Genomic DNA, 25,097 nt, shown 5'->3' on the forward strand with positions numbered 1-25,097 from the left:
TAAATCAGTGCAACAGGACGCTAAAATATAACATTATTGACTTTGACTTGTTTACAGTCAGTTCTCGGTAGGAGACAACCACGAGAAGTTCGTAGTTGAAGAAGAGCTAGAAGTCCACCTGTGAAGACTTAGTGTGTGAATTGAAGACTTTGTAGGCTATAATTACAGTAATCTTGAAAGTTATTTGAAGTTACAACTAGTGAAGTTTCAATAAACCCATTGCAGCCCAAACACGCATCTTAGTCACCCAAACACGGGGCAATATACTGCCTCAATCTTCACTCACGTCTGCCTTGAAAACAGAGAGTCCCAGTTGCTGGTAAACACTTACCTGAATACAGCGTGGTACAGCTCAGAAACCCGCAGTATAGAATTACCATCGTATCACGGAATGGAAGAACTAAAAGCGTATTCCTAATGAGTGACAAGCAATTTTGAGCAGAACGCACAAGATGTATATCCCTATTGCATAGGATTCTGTAGGGCAGGACGTCTAAGGAGTATGAATTCGAGTACAGGTAAGGTTTTATCTCCTCTCCACGTTGTCCAGACCGGATGTGGGACCCACCGGACCTCCGATCAAATGGGTATCGGGGGTCTCCCCGGGCGGGCTGAAGGGGAATTCGGCCGGAACTTGAAGTTGACCACTCACATATAACTAGTGTCGAGGTCAAGAATAGGTGGAAACTATACATCCACTCCCACTTACGCCTTCATGACTTAGTAAAGCACAGGAACAATTTCAGCTACGTTAAATTTGTTGGACATAACATCAACAATTCGCATTGTCACAGTATTCGTGACTGTTCATTTACAAATAACAGCTCATATGCAATTTGTGATTACGTTCAGAACTTGTTTTCGTGTAGGATTTCACAGGTCCAACTCTAGTGGTTCATTAGGTACAGGCATAGAGTCACAGACACCGAAAATAACTCTCCACGGCAGCCAAGTTTCTTTCCATTTCAAATTCTACAGCAAAGTTACTAAACGAAATTTGCATACGTTTTCAATCTATTGCCCTGATAATATCCGTGTTGTCGCTCACACGTTTCAAATTCTGATAATAAGAAAATATTTTCACTGTTTGGGTCTGTGTGTAACTATAGACGCGTTACGGATTGGTGAATTGGATTTATTGACCACTTCTATACATAACACGGAGCTACATTTACAGATCACTGGCGCACAGAGACTAGCGTCCTCAGTTAATTACAGTCTCCACTAGCCGTTATCTGGCAACTTTCATACCGAAGGAGATTCTTCAGCTTCCTACACTCAGGTCCTTCTGTCACATTCGCCCGAGCAGAACTCTTGCCAGCTGACAAATCACAACTAACAACTCCCAGGCTGATGGCCATTTCATGCCAACCTCCTGTTCTTCTCGCCACAGGCTGACTTCCAAGTGACAACTGAGCTCTCTCACTCACCGACCAGCTGCTTCACTTTACTTCAGTCGACGTCTCTCAAACCAAGGGTCTTCCACCTCCCGCTACAGGGGTAGCTTTATATATTAGATTTCCTTTGCCTCTTTCCTTGCTGTTTACTTGGTTAACTTCAGCATCGACCCTGAAAAGAGAGGATTTGTGTACTTTTAACAGAGCACATTGCATCACACCTTAGATGAGAGTATTTTCTTAAAATATACTTAATTGCTGAAACAAATTTTTCAAAAATCAGAAGCTTTGTTTTATTATGATTAGACTGCAGTTTTCTAATAAAATGGTTACTGGGTCGCAAGATTCTGCTTTTCACATTATCTTCACAATGTCGTTCAGAAGTCAGCAGTGTAAAATCCACACCAGAAATACCATTTTACAGCGCACCATATTTTTAGGCCGGAATTTTAATTTTTTAAAACCCATACGTTCCGCGTCCATCGGAAATCAAAACACAATTACAGCGCTATAAAAATTGGAAAACTTCCTGTATTGATTTTGCGTGGGGGGAATCCCAGTTCCTATTATGTGTATTCGTTTTTAACGTAGCGCTGTTAAAGAGGCTTAGGGCACACCCTTTGCGTAAATGCATTACTTGAAAAGCAGATAAAGTATTTTAATTTCCCATAGTTCTGATTGCTACCCTTCTCTTACCATTGATGTTTGAAAACGCTTGCTTGCATATTCTGAAACAGGGACACGAATAGCTAACTTGATGCAGTATCCTTGATATGTGACTTGTGCTACTTGACTTCATTCCTCAGTTACCGACTGCTGTTTGAGTGAAAAAACAGCACAGGTACTCACTCAGCTGAACAAAAGCGTGACTCTCGTGAAAACCGTAGAATAATCAACCGTGGACACTAAGTTCAGTTCAGAGAACAAGAAAATAAAGGTAAAGTTATCACTATACCTAATTAATGGAACACTACGCCATGAAGACCTATGGGGAGTAGAGACACTGCTCCAACATTGTTGACCTCATCAGTAGATAGAGGTGAATGGTCAGATTCACGCCCCTCCCTCTTTATCCCCTGTGAAACAGCCTGCGATGCTTATTGAATAAGAGATTGATTGGGCCCCAGAGCCTGTCTTGACGCTATGTAGAAGAGAAAATAATTTCCTCCTGCCGGAAATCGAACCCCGGCGTTCCAGGCCGTAGCTTTTCACTATACCGAATGAGCCATCCCAAGCGTCGTATAAAATGGCCATTAATAAATCCTGATCACCCTGTTCTCAACACCCTCAATTCAGTTCATATTCACGTTTATACGCAACAGTGAATGAAATTATGATCACGTGTTGTGTGGGCTTTACGTCTGTTGGCAGAGCATGAGAGAGCAGAGAGAATCTGCCAAATAAGAGAAGAATACACTAACTTCCGTGACTGGAACTCGTGAAAATGGCGACTGCATTCTGGGACCACGTGTGTTGAAACTTCGTCTCAGAGAAACTGACGCTTCGTCGTTCTGCGAGGGAAGCTGATATCTGTATTTGGGACGGTCCTACCGGTCGAACGGTTGGAGGGCCATGGTGCAGGTGATGGATATATTTCAGGCTCGCCGTCGAACTGAGTGTCATGATTGAATCCGGCCGTTCAGGTGAACGAACAGTTTAGGGCCGACGGTTCGGGTGATCAACGTCTCATGGCCCACGGTCAGGGTAAGAGAATGTATGTATCACGTGACTGAGTTGTTTCGGCCCCACGGGTCAGGTGGTCTGGAAGTTTAAGACCTACTGTACAGGTGATCGAGTGATTTAACGCCACTGATCCAGGTGATCGAACGAATTTAAGAGAAACAGTTCATGTTATCGACAGGATTCAAGGCCCAAGGTTTACAGGATAGAGCGGTTTAAAGCCAACCGTCCACATGATTGAGAGGCTTAAGGCCCAGTTGTCAGATGATCCAGAGCCTGAAGGTCCACGGATCGTGTTATCGAGATGATTAAGGCCCACGGTTTATATGACAGAGATATTTAAAGCCCACCGGTCACATGATTGAAAGGTTTAAGGCCCAGCTCACGTGTTCCAGAGCTTCAAAGCTCATGGTTGATGCCATCGAGAGGTTTAAAGCCCACGGTTTTAATTGTAAGGAGTACTGCCGTTACTATGTAATAGGAGGATAAAGCAACACTCGTTTCTATGCAGCGGCCGAGGTATTATTGGACTATAACAATAGAAACGGTGTTTTCTAAGTGGTACGTGCCGAAGACAAGTATCTTCTTGTCAGAGATGATGTTACGTAAGGACTATCTCCAAGGGGTCTGACGCCAAGACGAACTGATTGGCGGTAAACCGCCTGTAGTAAAGTTACTTTGACTTTGACTTTGACTTTGACAACTACTTTTTTGGGCTCGACACCAAGACTGAATGACGGGCCGCGCCATAGCTCAAGCGGTTAGTCGCTGGCTTCCCACCGTGGCGGCCCGGGTTCAATCCCGGGTCTGTTCAAGTGGGATTTGTAGTGGACAAAATGGAGCTGGGGCAGGTTTTCTCCGAGTACTTCGGTTTCACCTGGCAATCTTGATTCCACCAATTGCTCCACAATCACCCTCACCTATCATCTGGGGCTGGTACAATAGGCCAGAAGTGGTCGCAGCACAAGGGACCTAAGTCCCACCCCACTAGCATTAAATAAAAGACTGAATGACTGACTGACCATAAGTCGCGATGTGACTTTGACTCTGACTTTGCAACTACTTAGTTGTTTCTTGGAGTTGTCAGCAGTTCTGTTGAGCGAAGTTATCTGAAGTAGGTGGTTGGTGATGAGACAGTTCAGTTGCGGTTTAGTTAAACGTCAGCCTTTGAAGAGAAGGCCAGGGAGGTTGGTGTGAAATGGCCGCCAGCCTGGAACCCAGTTAGTTGAGTTGTCAGTTGACAAAAATTCTGCACGGGCGGCTGTGATAAGAGGACCTAAGTGCGGGAAGCTGAAGAATCTCCCTCGGTAAAAACCGTTGCCAGGAAAAGGCTAGTGTGCACTGAATAGACTGAGGACAGTTGTTTGTGTGAGTTATGATCTGTAAACTGTATAGTTCCGAGTGGCGTGTACAAGTGATCAATAAATCCAATCCATCCAGTGCATACGACGTCTATAGTCACACTCTAATTCATGACAATATTATAATAGTTCATTAGTCACGTGATTGAGAGGTTTAAGGCCCACTTCTTAGATGAAAGAAAGGTTTAAATACCAGAGGTGTTAGGTACCGCAGTCTACACTGTTCTGGGATGTCGCTAGGTCCGTGTTTGGTGTCCTTCTGTTCCTCTGCTTTCGTCAGATAGCATAAATCTTGCTATGGGCTGGTGTCCCGTCTAAGAAGTCTTAGAAAATTTATTGAGTTCATTTAATAATAAATTGAAAGCGACCTTTACACATAATTCGAAAAGAGAGAACAACACATTAAATTCATTCCTCTCCCCCGTGCCATCTCTCTGTCATTACTGCTTCATGTTTTGTGTTACGTTATTTTTATGAATCAAATACGTAACAACTTGTTGTAATCACGTGGTTCATAGGAGTGGGGAGGAAGAGGGACGCTTGAATCCTCTTTCGTCAATTTGCAAGTGGGTAGAAGCGCGGGTAGAGGTGTTTTCCCGTTCGGAGTAGCATTTATCTAAAGCAAATAATAAGCTGTATATTACATGCCTGTAGCTGCTGTTATGTTCTGTTTGATATGAGATTGTGTTTGCTAATCCGAACAAGATGAGATTTTTATCCTGACAAAGGGGGACCGACAGTTTCCAATTTTTATATCCAAATAGAAACACCGTGGCCACCATGTTGTAGAAACATTATATTCTGCACATAATTTGACCCTCAAGCCCAAGCTCATAGCAGGTCGACCTCGTTCATTGAATATTAAGCCCTGTGTTCTCTTACGTGAGACAAGCAGATTGTGTACAGTTTAATGTTGGTATTGCTTGTCGTCTGAGGGGCTATCGTTCCAAGAATTTATACACCTACGGCGCCATGTTTAGGTCACCAACCAACCGGTTCAGTACATTGTGAAGTATATCTATTCTGTGATCCAGGGTGCATCATACCTTGTGTAGGCAACATTGCGCAATAAAATTCCTGTGTAAATATATTTTAATTTCCCGTCCTCTACTGATTACTGGCAAGTACGTTCAGAACAGAATATAGTCACTTCCTATTCATGACTTAACTGATGATAACGCAACCTCGTTCCGATAGTGGATGGAGTATATACGGTTTGGATTATCGGATAATAGCCACTTATGTGCGAGAAAAAGAATCCAATTGCATTTATGGACGGTACAAAACCGAACAGGCCGGTCTAGAGGCAGAACTGTAGGCTTGTATCCGGGAAGTGCTGGGTTCGAATGTCGGTGAGGACATCGGATGATCTGACCGGGCTTCTAGTGATGTTCTTCAGTCCCTGAAAGTAAATTCAGGGGGGTGCTTAGATTTTATTCCGACAGCTTCATTCCAAATAGTGTGCAATTCTCTTATCATCCTACAATTCAAGGTTACATATTCGTATAGTCTCAGTATTGAGAAGAACTTTAAGCAACTCACGAGAAAGAGGACGCTTCTAATAATTACGCTGATACAGAGTCGAATATAACAGATGCCATAAAGGGACACACAGAAACTTTAAGGAGGTTGGTCTATAAGTAAACACACAGAAACTAAGTAATGTTGCTGTCTCGTCACCAAAATTCATAGCAAAATCATGACATGAAAATAGATAACAGATATTTTGAGAATGTGTCACAGTTCAGATATTTGGAAACGACGATATTAAAACAAAACCTGGGAAGACAAAGGCATAGGTGGGTGGACAATATTAAAGTGGACCTTGGAGAGAAAGAATGGGATTTTATAGACAGGTTTGTTCTGGCTCAGGATAGGGACCAGTGGAGTGCTGTTTTGAATATGGTGATGAACCTTCGGGTATCATAAAAAGCTGGGATGTTCTTGAGTAGCTGCACAACTGGCGGCCTCTCAAGAAGGGCTCAACTCCATAAGTGAGCGAGCGAGCGACACGGAGTCGAATGAAGTGATGGTCAGATAATAATTGCTTGGATGAGAAATGGAAGGAGACCGCTGCTACCTAATTTGAAATACTGTTGGGACTGGGTTAAGTGAGAGTAGCCGGTCGCTAGGCCAGGTTGTGAAATTAATGAGTGATACACACTCGACAGTAACGTACGACGAAGATTCTCCTGCTGCTACAAAACCTAAAATTATATTACATTAAGCAGAAATTGCAAAAATCCGGTGAAGTATTTTTCATGTCCTAGCAATTTATTTCTCGAAGAGGAAATCAAGTATCAGTTTCCTACATAAGCCTAGGCTTCAATCTGCTGTTCGAAACATGGCATGTCACACCTTCCTCAAAAAGAACAAAAAATGTAAAGCTATCCCTGCAACAGGCCATGGAGGCCAATATGTTTGTGAGACGCCGAGACTCCCACATTTTCTAGACAGTCAGCTCACAGATGGCGGTAAGGTTGTCAGAATTTTGCGCTGGCCACCCTTTACACCCCAGGAAGATCCCTGGTACTCATTTCTGTTAGGGGCTGAGTCGATTTCGGGGCCATATTGCGGTTGGAAGGATTAGGTTAATTGAAAAATCCAATTACCTCGTCGGTAATCAAACCCGCGACCTTCCGGCTTGTAGCATAGTGCCTCAATCAACTACGCTACCGCGTACATCTGAAAGATTTTCTGTAAAAAAATGTATTTGACTTTCCCACAGGAGTATGATTGCAAGGATTTTGTTACTAACCTAGTGTAGTGAGGCAGTATGATTCCTGCAGTAGTGGAGTTAGGATGTGTCTGTTCTATTATGATTTTATTGCAAACAAAATAATCGGCTTCCTCTATTTCATGTCTATTATATTCTTCTTCTTGTTTTTCACTCACCCAGACATACATGTGAACATCAGCAGTCATATACAGCTTAGAAATGTCTTAAAATTACTACTCGCTTTCGAATTGTCCTTTATTAAAACGCACTTTTATATTACAACGCGTTTGTTTTTACTGCTGTTTTTTCTACTGAAGTTAAAAGTCGTCCTGTGCCGAATGAAACATTCCTGAAGACGTACGCGGGTGTGGAAGGCAAACCTCTGCACTGGATGGATGTGAGTGATCACTTTCACTATCTGTCCGCCCCAACCGGCGGAAACAGCCCCAATTGTCGATTTGTATGGAACTGCTTGAGCCCCAGAGCCTAAGCCGCTGTGGAAAACAAATTTATTTACGTACCTGCCGGATTCATTTACGTCAATATCTGAGGCAAAAATCAAATCTCAGCGCCATATTATCAATAGTTAAAATTTCTCAAATTGTCCCGCAGAATTAAAACAATTTTCATAAATGCTCTCAATAACTAATATATTCATACAGATTAACCAACAATAATTTGTCAGAGACTTATCATGCAAAACATAACATTTGCCTCAGAATTTCCCTTCAAAATGAGACCAAACACCCAGTTTACAAAATGTGCCAACACAAATAAGTAACTACTAAATTTAACCTCCCATTTTCTCTTAAAGTAGAACAATAAGTACACTGTCTCCAGTTTAAATTATGTATTAGATATTTTTATGATATTACCATATTGAAGAAATTACTGAGAATTCATATTTATTCGTTATCATTACCAGGCTATTATTTTTAAACGCCTTGTAGTAAGCTTCATTTGCTTACAGGGGAATCGGCTGGTTTGTACGGCCTAAAAGGTAGAATGGGCCCCAGTAACAGTTGTAACACGTAAATGTGTTTTAGGAAACTTTCAATTTCAAGAGGAAACTTTCAGTGATTAATTCTCAGTACTTTTACTATCATGTTTCGGGTAATTTCTATTTGATTCAGTGTACAGTTATGGTTTGTGTTCGTAACATTATTAATTTGCACTTAAACTATTGTAAGACACTACACATATAATAAGGGGTAACCAACAAAGAATTGTTCTAAAAACATTTTAGGTAGTTCTTCAGTTTACAAAATAATTTATTTAAAATCATTTTATATATTTACATAAACACAGACTTTCTGCGCAGCTTTTGGTGCGGTTTCTGGTTCTACTATTCCCCTTAAATCTCCTTCTTCCCCTACTACACGACATACTTTGTTCCCAAAATGACCATCATCACGTGTGTATGTTGTTGCACTATACTGCTGGCACACTAATCATGCGCTACGTATTAAATTAGTCCATTAATATCTGTCTATCGTATTTATGGCTCTACAGTCCTTGCGGACTTTGGCCGCTTTTCTAGTTCCTTAATATATACACAGGTAGCAGGACACCTTGGATTAGGGATTAGCCGATCGCAAGGCCATTTACCTACACATAAAATAGCGCACACAGACATCCATGCCTCAAATGTGATTCGAACCCACGATCGCAGCGTTCGAGCTAGCGAAGACGGTTCGTGCCTTAGACCGAGCGACCACTGTGATCTTCTCCTACTTTACAACTTGCACAAAAGTAATTAGTTTCACTGTGCTGAAATTTAAAAAATTAGAAAGTTAAAAATTGAAAAATTACAAGATCGCTTGTTCTGGCATCTCTCTTAATGTCGCGTATAAGTTTGTTGATGGTGTGCGCCTGTACATGTGTTGGTACGTATAGTTGAATCTCTTGCGCGTGTGAGTTTGTGGACTGTGTTTGTGTGCATATATCAAGCGGTAAAATATTGTAGCAGGATGATAAAATATAACATTACTTAAAATAAATACGAAAATATTCAGACATCACAACTCTTGCAAACCTTAAAAATTTGGTATAAAACGTCCATGTTTGCGTCTCTGAGATTTCTATTCCTTATATTAAATAACACGCAGTAACATGAGCTGACAGAACGGCGTTGTTTTTCGTTGTTGAACCAAAATGTTCGAACTTTGTACACGTTGACGCCGCACGTAGAATAGTAATATTTGTGACCTCACAAATATATTAATCACATATGTTCAATTGTGAATATCAGCTTGTCTTAAAACTAAGCTGTTTATGATATACTCGTATAACACCGATGTTATGGGCCACTCGGTAATTCATATATATATATATATAAGAGGTGACACTAGGGTCAGCATTGACATAAATAACCTGTTAAGTTTACGAGACATCAAATTAAATAAATTATTGTAATTGACTAAAATGAGAAGAATCTATCCATTCGCTATAACCTACAAAAACCTCCAAATTAAGTGAAAATTCACAAAAAATCATTATTTTAACATAAATAGGCCTATTATTAATTTTTGATCTCGTCTGCTGTCTGAAAACAAAAAAATAGAATATACAAAAATATAATTTTGCCTGTGGGTCTGTATGGGTGTGAAACTTGGTCTCTGACATTAAGGAAGGAACATAGACTGAGGGTGTTTGAGAACAGGGTGTTGAGGAGAATATTTGGACCGAAGAGAGATGAAGTGACAGGAGGTTGGCGAAAACTGCATAATGAGGAGCTTCATAACTTTACTCTTTTCCAAGTATAATTAGAATGATCAAGTAAATGAGGATGAGATTGGTATGGAATGTAACAAGAATGGGAGCAAAGAGGAATGCATATTATAGTGGTGAGAAATCAAAATGGAACTCTTTCCACTGAGAAGAACAGGGCATAGGTGTGTGGACATTATTAAAATGGATCTAAGAGAAATAGAATGGGATACCATGGTTTGGATTTATCTGGCTCAGGATATGGACCAGTGAATTACTGTTGTGAAAACGGTAATGAACCTTCGGGTTCCATAAAATGCTGGGAATGCTTTCTGAGTGAGAGAAAGATTATTAATTTTTTGGTTCTCTATCTTTACAACAAATTATATAATGAAACACTGTAAATTTTACACGGTATTTTTATGATAACCTAATACACTACATATGTATATTACAATACAGGACTACCTCGCGGAATGCAATACTCGTATATTCTGCTTTTGAATTTTATTTCAGTATTCACTACTTCTCTTAAACGTATTATTGACATAATTCGTTAAGTGAATCATTTCTATAAAAGTCTGCTATAACTGGCTTACATGTGCGTTAGATAAATGTACTGAATGTTCCATTGCGCCAGGTATATTGAGCTCATGAAATATGTACAGACTGCACTATATTACACATTGTTTGATATGCTGGAGACCTGGATATGTCCCTGAAGAGTAGTGTGTTGCTATTGTAATACCTATACACTGTGGCCTGTAAACCAGCTGCTAGGCAACGACAGTGAAACACACTAGATAACGGCCGTTACTAGGCAACGGCTGTAAAAACCAACAAAGTAACGGTGTTTTCTGTGCCGGATGAACCAAGTTGTTATAAGCAAAACAGTTTAATCAGCGAAGATATGGTGGTGAGTTGAGTGAGTCAGAGAACCGCTGGCGTTCAGTTGTTGTGAGCTGTTGCTGTGAGAAGCTGATAGCTGAGGCACGGGGATAGTTCGGGAACCCGGAGGAAGGGGAACTTCCGCCGTTGGAAGCCGTTACCAGACAATGACTGGTGAAGGCACAGCAGGCTGTGTGCTCTAGTGAACTGTAATGTGTGTGAATTCCTTAATTACTGTGTAGTTACGTTCAGTAAGAGTTCAATAAATCCAATTACTAATCCAAACCCCGACTATAAACTATAATCACGTAACAATGCAAAAAAGGAAACAGAGGAAATTGTAGAAATTATATAGGTCATAGCTTATTATGTGCAGCAGACATATGCCAAAATCTTTCTCGAGAGGAATAATTTTCATACATGAAGCCTTGCCTAATGAAGAAGAAAAGGAGATATAGAAGAGGACGGTTTTTTATGGTCAGCATATACAATTCAATAACTCCATCAAAGACACAGGAAGTATAACATAGACAGATCTGCTCTTCATAAACTGTGTAAAAGCATTTGAATCGGTTTTGCGAAAAAAGAAAGGGAAATAAAGGGATTTCCGACATATTTAATAAGAACAGTCCGATGTATGTACCAAAATTAAAACAAAAAATTACAAGGAAAGGTAGAGTAAGTTGTCAAACTCCTATAGAAATTAATAAAGTATTTCGACAAGGCTGTCCTGTGTCATCGATACTGTTTAATAGTTACATTGAAAGAGTCATCGAAAATTGGCTGCAGTCCTTCAGAGGAAATATTATAACAAAGGACTTATTTCTAAATACATTCTTATTCGCGGACGACCACGTGATTGTGGCAAGTGCAGAAGATGAGATGCAGAGAGCAGCACATACACTGAACTATACAGCTCTTCGTACACAAATTTATTTTAAAAGGAAAAGAAGTGCATTTCAACGGATTTTACCAAAGAGTTTCGAGGCAACGGCACGGCAAACACGTTCCAACGTGAAACAATGGAAGATGCCTTTCAGTAGACGAATGTTATAGCTCGTTGCTAGGCAACAGTCAGCGCACCAATAAACTCGCTGGCTAGGAATAACGTGACTTATGTTTTCTGTGTTGTCCTTGAGGAACCTATATAACGAAGACCTGTTTTAGCTTATATTAGTACACCGGTGTGGAGGCGGGGTCGAATACCTCCACCGTGACCCTGCGAGTCGTAGGAGGCGATGAAAAGGGAAATCTCAAATCATCTGAGACAGTAAAATATGGTCGCGCGTCCCAAGGGACTTGGACCCGAGAAAGACTGCGCTGGCAAGGGCCAGTAGCATGTAAATAAGACAGACCCGTCCTCTCGTCAGGGAGGACGCCCCACAAAAGAACAAAACCGTAACGTTCAACAGTGATAAATATCTGGTTATGAGCCCCAGACGGGGCTCGACACCAAGACTTACTGACTGACTGAACGTCAGTCGCAATGTGACTTGGACTTAGACTTATATTAGTGCAGATTACAGTGCAGAGCAGTGTAGTTAAGAGTCCAGGAGTGTTTCTAGTTGAGTTCCGAGGTTCCAGAGTGACTGAAGACGAAACAGCAAGAAGACTTCATAGCGAGATGAAGTGCTAGTTTCTGTGTTGAGATCCGTTGCCAGGATACGACTAGTGAAGCCTGGGAATCCTAGTGCGTGTGCAACGGTGAACTGGAAAGTGTGTAAATCAGCGACAGAGCTGTATTTAAGTGTGATTAAGGGAACTTGCAACCGATATGCTAAGTCATCCTACCTAGAACCCGTCACGTGTACCCTTCTGTACGTGACAATATTTACAAAATATTAATAGTAATAGTATTAAAGTTAATTTAAGAGAAATGTTAAAAAATCGCTGGGTGACCGCTATGATAGAATGAGATCTTTAAAAGGCTGTGCTACAGACGGCCGGATGGGCATTGCCTGGTCATTTTTTGTATACACATGATTTTTCAAATTAAAAAACTCTTAAATATGATTTGAAGATTTCAGTGAAATAAAGGCATAGTCTGTGAAAGGAAAGATTAATGTGAGAACTAAAATATTGATAAATTATAACACAACTGAACAAGTAAATAGTTTTAATTGTTTGAGATGTACAGTTACGGTAACAAAGAACAGAGATTTAGAAATAAGAACGAATACATTTAATAAAATGTGCAGCACAATAAGATGAACATTGAATAAAGAAACAAGAAGAGAGATACAGATAAAATTGTGTGAAGCCATGGCCGTAGTTACAAATGGATCACAAATATGGACTACAACAAAGAAACAGAAAGTAAAAATTGGAACTGTAGAAATTAAATTCTTGAGGAGTGTAGCAGGACCAGATAAGGAAAGCTAAAATTAGGGACGGGCTGGATATTTTAAATCTAAATAATAAAATACTGAATTACAGATCTCAATGGAAATATGACTCGTAACGAATTGAAGAATGGCGAATTCCGAACATTCAAACACCCCCTCCAAAAAAAAAAAAGATGAAACAAGGGACGCCCGCAGTTAAAATGGGGGGACCAGCATACTCTTCAAGAGGACGGAACAGACCGCGCATAGCCTAATCCATAAACATGATGATGATAATGATGATGATGATGATGATGATGGTTCATGACATAGCGACTGCTTAAAGCATATTCATGTTAAAACATTTCCTTATTATCCCAGAAATTTAACATACATGCAATTAATATGTTCGTATATAAAGTACAGGCTATGCAGTGCCAGAGATTGTCACGCCTATATAATTATTTTTCGTCAGTAAAGGGAGTTTATACTTGGTTTATTTAGCAACAAGCCCTTCACAGTGACCACGCGGTCTAAAGCATGAACAGTCTGCTCTCACTTGAACGCTGAGATCGTGGTTTCGAATCCCACTCAAATCATGGATGTATGTATTCGTTTATACTGTGTTTGTGTTGTTCTGTATGTAGATAGCGGTCTTGCTACCGGCTGGTCTCCCGTCCAAGGAATCCTACCGACCGAAGGAACTAAAAAGGCGGCCAGGTCCAACAAAGGGCTGTAGAGGTATAATAATGCGACATATTTGCCGTTTCTATAACAACAGAGGAATGTCCGTAAACATTTTCACGGCCACGAATACAGGCAACAAGAGAAGAACTGCCGTTTCTATGCGACGACCGGTGAACACCCCCCCCCCTTTAAGAACGTGACAACAATATAGGGGAAACTGTGTTTTCAATACGGTCTACGCCAAGCAAACGCACTCAACAATAGGATGTCTACTGCTTTGCAACGAAGCTGAAAACACGTATCCTTAACAAGAGAAGGGGGTATTTTCCATGGGATCCGTGCAAAGGAGTTATCCTGAAGTCAATCGGCACTACGAGTCAGTCAGTTCTCTGTAGGAGATCGCCACGGGAATTTCGCAGCAGAAGAAGAATTAGAAGTCGTCCTGTGAGGACTTAACATGTGAACTGAAGACTTCATGTGTGCTGTAGTAGAGGAATATCCGGAGTGTGACAATTATAGTTCCGGTGTTAAAATCCGTTGCCAGAGAAAACTTCGGAAAGTTGAATAACAATTATTTAGATCTGTTACCTGGCATCGACTAGTGTAAGCAGATATAGAAGATTTTATTTATGTGTTATCATTACAGTAATCTTGGAAATGTTATAATTATTTTTAGTTACGACCAATAAATCGACTCACCGATCCAAAGCCGCATCTTTAATCACTAATACACATGACAATAATAATATTAACAGCGTCTTCGTAGGAGTAGGGTAAAATTCCGCAGGACATTCTCCTCGAGGCCTGAGTAATTGATTTTGTTCGCACTGATCTTCCTGGTTAGAGCTGCAGAATGATTTCTTTTATAGAATCTCAAAGCAAGAGAAAACAGGACGATGTCAATATTAATTAATTAGAATGACGTCATTATACTTTGCCCGTTCTGCCATCTTGAGAATTCATTAGCAATGCAATTTAAGTCGTTTCTTCACATCGCAATCCCAACGAGGTCGCCATAGACTTCTGCGTTGAGCACTCTTCATTTCCTGTTTCAAGTGTCACGTGGTGCTGAAGTCGATGTTATCTTTGTACAAAGATGACGTCAGGATATCTGATTGAGGACGTGATTATATTCTGTAAAGTGAACAGTACTTAAAATACAAGCAGTGCTCGACAGAATGATCTTGTTGGTTGCACTGGAATATAACACAAGAATAATTTGTAAATACTAAGTGAGGGGCTGCTTCCCAGTCTTGGGATTTCTCCACGTCAGTAAAAATAGGACTTGACATACTTATAAGTACGGTGCGGCTCTCAATATTCAGGATTTACTTGACATTTATTCAGAAATTACTCAATTACCTAAATTGATTATTTTGTTCTAAAAAGATTAATAATACGCCACGATTATAAACATTATATTTTGTATCACCTTTGTGTGGGGGCATGCGGTAGCGTAGTTGGTGAGGCTGACAGCCTTCCCGCCATCTGTGAACTGACTGACTAGAAAATGTGGTGGCCTCGACGTTTCAGAACCCCATGAGCCTTCAAGGCCAAGGCTATTTCCCTGTCTTCTTTGTGTTGGTTGTATCTGGCAAAGTTTCACGTTTTGATTGTAATGAATGAGCATTTACTTCGAATAAGTTTTTCATAACTTAAAATTTTTCCGTCCTATAGTAGACGGGAATCCTTTGGCCACACAGATATTTGTTAACGTTACAAGCAGGGTCCAGTTCTGTGTCATTTGTACGCGCCCAAACAAAAGAAGCTGGCGTACTCATATTTCTAATACATTATTTCTATAATTATTTACTTCAATAGCTGTTCTTACATTGATGTTTGAACGTAAGAAAACAGGAATTGAACTGAATTATTGTGGATCTACAGCCCTTTGTTGGGCCTTGTAGCTTTTCGGTGCCTTGATCCTGTATACAGTCAGTAGGACTCCTTGGACGGGGATCAGCCAGTCGCAAGGCCTGTACCTACACACAGAACGACACAAACACAGAATAAACATACACACCTAACCATGCCTCGAGTGGGATTCGAACCCACGATCCCATTGTTTGACCGGGAGAAGACGGTTCATGCTTCGGACCGCGCGGTCACTGTGATCAGTGGATCTTTTTCTTAGCCAGTTCAATCCAGTTCGTGCTTATTTCTTTATAATCCAGTAATTCAATTACTATGTACGTTTAGGTTTTAATGTGAGAAGAAAACAGAAAAATACGAATATTGCGTCGTGCCTCTTCTTTTCCAGTTTTTACTCGTAATTCTTTTGCTTCGTACGTCCTTCAAGAGATTTTCTTCCCGCGTTATTTGTGGACTATTCACTAGACACTTCAGTTTATGGGCACTACGAACTTGAACTTCTCGTTACCTTCCAGACTTTGTTTCCATAGCCGCCATCAACCTGAAGTTTCTGTAAACCGAAGCAAACTTCCTAGCGCACATTAGCTGTGAGGATGGATACCAAAAGAGTGAGATCGTGAGAAATCCCCTCCAATCTGACGCATAGCCCACTTCTCAATTTTAATCCATCAAGTAATGCAAATGAAGGAGCCATTCTCATGGCGTATATATACGTACAATATTTTGACTGATATTAATAAGAACGCGCACTCGTCCAAATTTAATGCAAACAGAACAACTTCTAATAAAGTGGAACATTTTGACGATGACGAAATCTAAATGAAGTAGTACGTTTCGGAGCGTAACGACATTAGCTCTTTCCATCAGACGACTTGAGTCCCCTCCGAGCAGAGTCGTTGCAATAATCAATTAGGCTACAGCAGCTGTCTGCCATATTGCTTCAATACGCTGGGCAGGTGTAACATTGTGGACTGCACACAAGGTGGGGGGCATGTGTAGTTGATTGAGGCACTCTGCTACAAGCCAGAAGGTCGCCGATTCGAGGCCCTGGGGTCGACTCAGCCTCTAACAGAAATGAGTACCAGAAATCTTCCTGGGGGTTTGAGGATGGCCGGTGCATAAGGCTGACCACCTCACCGCCATCTGTGAGCTGATTGTCTAGAAAATGTGAAGCCTCGACGTCTCACAACCCTATGGGCCTCCACGGCCTATTACCGGCCTAGTTTTATTTACACACGACGGCAATACAACGTTCCTCGTACAGCTGAATAAGAAACCCATTCTTCGCTCTACAGTGCTTACACTCGTAGAAAGAACGACGAAAACATCCGATAATTTTAGTTCAACTCCAAGGTCCCGAGAGAGCGTAGTCGGTACAGCGACTGGCTACGAGCGGGCAGACAGAGGAGTTGGAGTTCGAGTCAAGGTATGATCAAGAAATTTCTCTTCTCAACGTCCTCCAGACTGTTTATGGGGCCCAACTAACTTCTTATGCAGTGGGTACCGGCGGCCGCGCGTGAAGCTGATCACTCACCTCCATCTAATGCAGAGGAAAAGGAAACTTGGATCTATACGTCCACTCCCTCATAATCTTTCATGATACAGTGCTTAATTAGTTAAGCACAGAGAGCTGGCAGCGCTGTAAGGTTGGCGCATATGAACAACATGAATCTTGTATGCTTTAAGGTTCTGGCAGTGGTAATTATGAAGACTTCTATCTTCTGGGATAAAATGCCGTGTACGTGCTTTGGAAGCCAATTAACGGCCGACCTTCATCACCCTACGCAGCCTTAGATCCCAGAAGATGGATTTTATGAATATCGTCACGCGATAGAGTGACTATAGACGGGGGTTGCACTGCTTGGTAACGGCTTCCAATGGAGAACCTTCCGCTTCCTCTGTGTTTCCGACCTGTCCCCGGTACCAGTACCAACTCCTGGAACTCTCAGATGACTGTCTGCCTGCAGAGACACTCTCGGCGCATTCGGCCGACTGGTGGCCAGAGTCAGAGTTACTTTAAGACTGACGGTTTACCGCCAATATATTCATCTTGGCGCCAAGTACCTTGAGGATCACGATCAAAGGTTTATTTTTTGGCAACTGAACCCTTGCGGGAGCCATAGTCCCTATATGATATCCTCTCTGAAGAGAGGATGAGTTTGTCTCTTATGAATATGTTTGGCCCTTCATCATGTATACGTATCGCACATATAGCATATTATTGAAATGTCTTGCTTTTGCACTACATACAAGTGCTCTGTCAGCACAGCAAAGCAGATCATGCCGTTCTTAATTATCTTACGCTACAGCGGAAGATTAGTCACTTGACCCGCCGTAAGTTTGACCACTGCCAAGTTTAAGCCTCTTATATTTTCTGTGTCTGGCTTCACTTTCTCCTAAGCTGCGAACATGTTCATTCTCAAGATTTTGTATGACTTCTGCTTCTCGCCTGCACAATTTTGTTACATAATTGTATACATAATGAATGTTTAAAGCCGTGTGCATCTTGTAAAATTTCCAGCATGGTTGAGGCACGTCGCTCGCGTAGAAGATATGCGTACAAAATTTTAGACAGAAGAACGTGAAGAAAAGAAACACCCTGAAAATTCCATCATATATGGGAAAATAATATTAAATTAGATGTAAAAGAAATAATGTGAGGTATGGCATAAATTTATCAGTCTCTAGATATGGTCTGATGAGTAGTTCTGGTGAATACGTCAATGGATCCTTACTTTAATAATAACTTGAAATTTTATTTTACGAGCTGAGCGACTATTAACATCTCAAAAATAATTCTACATCATTGATTTTATTAATATATAGCCTGTAACAGATATAATTTATATCAGTGGAAATCATACTACTCACCTTTAAGCCACACAACAATTCCTCAACCTTGACAGTTACAGGATGGGGCTGTCCCTTGTACGTTTAGATGCCTTACGTATTAAAAGCACTCAGGAGTTCAAGAGATGCTTAATATTGAAATCTGTGGAACCAGGCAGCTCTTGTCTGCTGTAGGAGTGACGGAGGGACACAAAAACCTGCAAAATATTTGAAGCAGTCTCACCGCGCGACCCCTCGCGTAGTGGCAGCACATGAATATACATGAGTTAACGTCCCTACATGGGCAGGGCGAAGGGATGAGGGGATATGACACCAATTATGAAGCATTTGGTGAATTGATAAGAGAAGGACACACATACAGCAAACCGAGGAAAGGGAGATTTCAATTCGCATGTATGGAGGGGACTGAAAATTTCCACAGCCAGTTGGTAGACACAGTTTTATTCTAACGCAGGAGGGGCTTATACCAGCATATTTAAATGGATTTCCATAAGTAAAAAAAGTAGCTCAGTATTGCGCATGGAAATTTCAATTTGATTTAACTACCTTCAGATTCTCTACAGGTTGTCTAGGTAACACTCAAATTGGACTATCAATGTAGTACTATATAGCTGTGTCACCTTAACACTTTCAAGCATATAGTTCTTCTGAATAATACTCGTATATAAATACTGAGTTCCTACCTCACAGGAAACACACTTCGTCCTCATGCAGAAAACCAGCCGGTTACTTCTGCTTAAGGAAACAAATGTTGTCTGACAGTGACACCGTACATTCCGGGGGAAGTTCGGTGACGTTTCGGAGAAGGTAATGCCTCAGCATTCAGGGTCGAATAATAAACGAAGTAATCAACAAAAAGACCTCCGTTTTCTCTGAGGATCATAGGAAACACAGGGCCATGTGGTAGCGTAGCTGACTGAGGCACTATGCTACAAGCCGGAAGGTCACGGGTTCCATTCCCGATGTCATTGGATTACTTCCAATTGTTCTAATAATTCCACTTGCAACTATAGACCCTAGGGTCCACTCAACCTCTAATAGTAATGAGTACCACGAATCTTCCTGGGGACAGGCAGGCGCGCAAGGCTGACAACCTCACCACCGTCTGTGAGCCGATAGTCTAGAAAGTGTGGGAACCTCGACGTCTCACAAACCTATCTGCTACCACGGCCTGTTACTTTTATCTTTATAGGAAACACATACTAAATAGAGATGAGTGTTCTGTGAGTAAAATTCTCATTTTTCTGAGGTTAAGTCAAGCGGCGCATGTAATAACTGCTCTGCTTTGTACGTCTGAAGAGCTCTTCTCTTCAAATGAGTTGTAATCACCATTTAGTAAAGGGGCTAACCCGTACGTTTGGATTTCAGATGTACTTCTGATAATTGACTCGGAAGGTTTATATTAAAATTAAGTGAAACCCACTTCATTTTTATGTTCGTTTTTATTAATTATTGTTTGTGTTCCAGAAACATATAAAAGTTCTGTAAGAACCACACTTTTGACAAAGAGGTATAGATTTCCCGTTCCAAAATGATTTCTTAATAAAAAATTCGCTAAAGATAATTATTCCCCATCAATTCAGAATCAGTGGGCCTAATCAGAGAAAATTCTAAGCAGTGCGGTCAGTAAACAGGTCACGAATGGATATACATAAAACATATAAATCATGTCATATTCGAACCTGGAGAAAACATTTACGAAATATCCTACACCAACACTGACACACTTGTCCCATCGCTTTACCAGGAGTCTTTTGACTCCTGTCTCAGCCACTTCCGCACCTCCGGTTCAACCTCTTCGTCATCAGCGAAACTTTTGCCACCCAGCTGTGAAACGCTTTTCGCGACAAACACTTCCCATTGGAAACAAGAAATATTTATTTATGAATATTTTTGTCCACAAAAGAAAAAAGCACAACAGAACGCTGATCTTCAGTAGTATACCCTCAAAAAAGAGGCGTCATTTTGACTACTGAAACCAGTCTCTGAACATTCACATGCGCGTCCGCTACCTAGGTCGTCATTAAGCTGGACTGTGCTGCTACCTAGTGATACACATAGGAAACCTATTACGTCAATTACAACTGTTTTACTTCCATTTGTGGCCTATCCACTGACTCTCCCTCGTGTATGGGAAAATTAATATGTACAAGGTAATGTGGGACCCTTAAAGTCTCAACCCTATGGGCCTTCACGGTCTGTTACAGGGATAGCTTTACTTCCACTTTCAATACATAAATAATAATTCACTTCAATTCTTTATTTATTTATATACTCAATCAGCAGCCCAAAGGCCAATTGTAAAGTAAGGCGAGCAAATTTGAAAAAAAGACAAAGCAAGAGACAAATCAAGACAACTTGTATCACATAATAATAACAAAATGAATGTAATCGCGTGAGTCATTTTGCGGCGAGATAATTATATGCGTACATTCACACAGAGTGCAAGGAATCGCTATGAATTGTGATTTGATTATGGGAAACGGGTTTGGTTCCAAATATCTCAGCGTTCAAGCAAACAACGTTAGCAGCAGAGGTGCAATTTGAACTTGACGAGCAGACGTCGATAAAGGGAAGCCTCTCATATGCCGAGCAGGAACTGGAAGACCAACAGTTTCCAAAACAGGACAGAATTTAGAACAAAAGCAAAACTCGAAAAGACAGTGCTTCGATAGTATAGCTGTTCTTATGTCAGGTGTGCAAGTGTGTGTGTGTGTGTGTGTGTGTGTGTAATTGCGATGGACTTGGAGAAAGAAGCGGTTAAGTCTACTACTACTATGCTACTATTGGTATTACTACTACAGCTGCTGCTGCTACTACTACAACGGCTGCTACTACTGCTATTACTACTCCTACTGTTACTACTACTATTGCTACTACTTTTTTTCCTTGGCACTACAGCCCCAGTGGGCCTAGGCCTACCTCCATGAACTTCTCCGTTCACTTCGGTTTTTCTATATCTTAGACATACGGTAGGACTCCTTGGGTGGGTGATCAACTCGTCTCAAGGCCTCTACCTGTACACAAACACAGAAAAATGCACACAAACATCCATGCCCCGAGTGGGATTCGAACCCACGACCCCGGCTTCCGAGCGAGCGAAGACAGTGCACGCCACAGCTACTACTACTACTACTACTACTAATAATAATGTCACAAGTCTAGTGTGATTACAGACAGGGTTCTGATTGATAGTTGAATTTATTAAATATTTACGGTTCGTAACTACAAGTAATGACTATGTTCTCACTGTTCTACACACTCCACAAATCTCTATAGGACACACTAGGTCTTCTCAGTCTGTTATATTCTTCACTAGTCGTTGCTTGGTAGCGGTTTTCAACGACGGATATTCCCCTTCCTCTCTGTTCCCGAACGGTCTCCGGCCTCAGCTACTAGCCCCTAACATCAACAGCTCACAGCAACTGAACCCCAGCGGTTATCTAACTAACTCACTAACTCACCAGCCAACTGACAAAGTCATAGTTACTTTTCGACGGGCGCTTTGCCGCCAATAAGTTCGTTTTTGCGACAAGCCCCTTGAGGTTCACGATGACAGATATTTTTTCAACTGAACTCTTGCGGTAATATTCCTTAATTAATATCATCTCTGACGAGAAGATACGTTTGTCTCTTATGAATATTGTCACATCCTGTTAACGCGATGACTAATTAATGGGTTCCGGATTAGATGAAGCGATTTATTGGATATTCACCAGGCGGAACTACAATTAGATGTAACACAGTCTTGCTGTAACAATAACACTTCGTAACTATGAACAATGATAACACTCTAAATCTTACTGTAACTACGCCACATAAAATAAAGACTTCATTTCTGACTTCTTCTGACTTCTGTTTGTTCTCTTCTGTGTGCTGTCATATTGTGTCTTCTGTTGGTCAGTTCTCTCCCTGAGGTAGGTTCCGGTCGAACCGTATGGAGATCACCTCCTTCAACAATAGAGTTACCGCCTTCTTCGCTGTTACTGTGCTTCGGAGGTTCGTTGCCGTGAGAAAGGAAACGTTGCGTTGCCTAGGAATCAACGTGACTCTGTATGCAATGCATTGTTTCTTAAGACATATTCGTTGCTGTGGAAACATGATTGCCAAGCCTGGTTCTGCCTTACCTATTGCGTCATGCCACAACATTCTTCTGGCCATGCTGTTTTGCCACAACGATTGTGACACAAAAATTTCGTATTATACCTTACCGCTGCCAACAGATTATTGTGCCCCCAGCCTTACGTCCAATTTATTATTACGAAAGCGGGGGGTAGGCACCCAAATTTCTTATTCTTATTCCAACGCTGCCACCATCAAAATTTAGAAAATCCAACCTAACTGTCACCAGTTCAACATCTGTGGATAGCTTCTACTCCGCCCAAATAATTAATTATTACTAATAACCCAAATAAACACTAAGCATGTCAAAATAAGAATAAATATAATTAAATCAACAATTACATACGTACAGCCTATTAACACACACAATCTGTGATTACACGCCTTGCAATAACCTCTTAAACCTTACTATCCCGAGTCTACTGAACCTGCATGGCGTAAACCAAATTTCTGTACTCTGCAGTCAGTAAACCAAAATTATCATGTAGTAATAGCGAAATAAATTCACACTGTAACCTTCATTCGTTAACCAAAATTTATATCTTAACAATAAACCAAATCCCGTACCCCAATAGTGATTCATTTAACCAACTTTCAAATTTTAACTAACAATTAACACACCAAATGTTACACCCAAACTTAATTATTAAACCCGATACTTGTATCTAAACCATCACTCAATAAATCAAAATTACTCTGTTACACTCCAAGGTTTATACGCTAAAATAAATTAACCAATTTTATCCTAAGAACACATTAACCAACCAGAATCATATATTGACAACCATCAGTGATCCGAACACAGGCAAGTACTCACACTCACAAAAGAGGAAGACATCTGACTCCATCGCGTCTCCTTCCTACCACGCGACTGTTCCGAGCAACCCTTAAAATCAGAGTGCTCGCGGCTCCTCCCGTCCTAGCCCCTCAAAATTCAACATCACGGAAAGCTGCTCGCGCAAAACCCCTAAGTCAGCAAACTGTGCGGTGGCGAGACTTGCTCGTGTCATCACTTAATTTGTCAGCAATTTCTATAGACTGTACAACTGACACCGGATGGCTAAAGAATGTACGGCGTCTCAACTCTGGCTTCCGGCGGGTTTCCAACTTGTGGTTCACCCGACGTATTTAGATTTATAAAACTTATAATTATTTTCTAATTAATAAAACATAAATTTGACCCCTTGTTAGGATAAAGAATACTCATTAATAACCTGGGGCACAACACTGCTTATAAGAACTGGGATCGGCCTCTTGGGAAACATCGCTTCCATTGTTGCTGTAATCAGCAATAATGGAAACTTGCTTCTTTGCGGAGCAATGACGTAGAACGGTTTTGGTATATTTGCTTATTTCGCGGTCGTTGCCTAGCAAAGGGTATACCTCCCATATTAGGAAGAAGAAATGAAATCCAACACAAACTTACACATATGTGTAGGCTTATGTATTAATTTATTATAATTAACTGTAGTTAATTTGACAAAAAGTGTCAATTGAAACAGAAAATAAAGGACAAAACAAAAAGTGGAGAAAGAAAGTGAAGAGAGTTCATGGAGTGGAAGAAATTCATTCAGTAGAAAGGCAGAAGTTAATTTCTGAGGGTCTGATACACTATTTGTGAATTATCACTCAATTATGTTATTCTTCTAGCGAAAGTTCATTAGGCAGACAAAACATACATCAACATCATCAATTTGTTAATCCAAAATTTCGTTCATTTAACATTCGTGAACGCTGACAATATATGAGATCCTGAGGGAGAAATACAAAACCTTGTGCATCAGTTTCAATATCAGACGTATGCATTGTGGCGTACTGACTCGTTGCTAGGCAACGACGATGAAACAAACAACGAAACAACCTTTGTTAGGCAGCAACCAGCACCAATAGACTAGCTTGAAAGAGATATTTTCTGCGGGGTCTGCGCCTATGGCTGTGCAAACAGCAATGGATACAACAATGGGAACAGTGTTTTCTATGAGGTAGGACCGTAGTCTGTGGTTAGCAATCAGTTGTCAGCCAGGCAGGACAAGAGCCCTTGATCATAGAGTTACCAAAAGTATTTACATTGTTAGAAGCCGCTACCAAGCAATGAGTATATAAGACAGCAGAGTGGGAAGACTTGGAATGGGTTTTAGTTGTTTCTAGAGTGCGTAGAACCGTGGAACTGCTGTAACTATATGTAGTAACGAGTAATAAGCATTCATTTATCTCAGTAATTAATCCAAACCCTGTATCCAATCACTAAAAACTTGACAACATATTTGGTCTAAGTCTATAATCTAGTAGAACATACTAAGCGATTTATCACTAAATTAATAATTTAATACTTACACCACAAACTTTCTCTTGATTTGGGAGGCAGAAGTTAACATCTGAGAGAAAGCAAATCTGAATTTTTCGTTGTTACGTAATATTTTACAGTTTAAATGTCAGCATATTCGCTATACTAATAATACGAATTTGAAAATAAGTCTACATGACTTCA

At 40.8% G+C, this 25,097-nt stretch overlaps 1 long non-coding RNA gene across 1 annotated transcript; it reads right to left on the reverse strand.

The window, feature by feature from the left end:
• Positions 1–1,153: 1,153 nt before the first annotated feature.
• On the reverse strand, positions 1,154–23,490 carry LOC117282742. The gene is made up of 3 exons (XR_004513602.1): positions 23,427–23,490; positions 18,509–18,684; positions 1,154–1,569 (listed from the first exon to the last, which is right to left on the reverse strand). It is a non-coding gene; the product is annotated as an uncharacterized LOC117282742 (long non-coding RNA).
• Between the last annotated feature and the right edge of the window lie 1,607 nt (positions 23,491–25,097).

This window comes from Cryptotermes secundus, unplaced genomic scaffold (genome assembly GCF_002891405.2).
Source record: "Cryptotermes secundus unplaced genomic scaffold, Csec_1.0 scaffold653, whole genome shotgun sequence".
NCBI lineage: Eukaryota > Metazoa > Arthropoda > Insecta > Blattodea > Kalotermitidae > Cryptotermes > Cryptotermes secundus.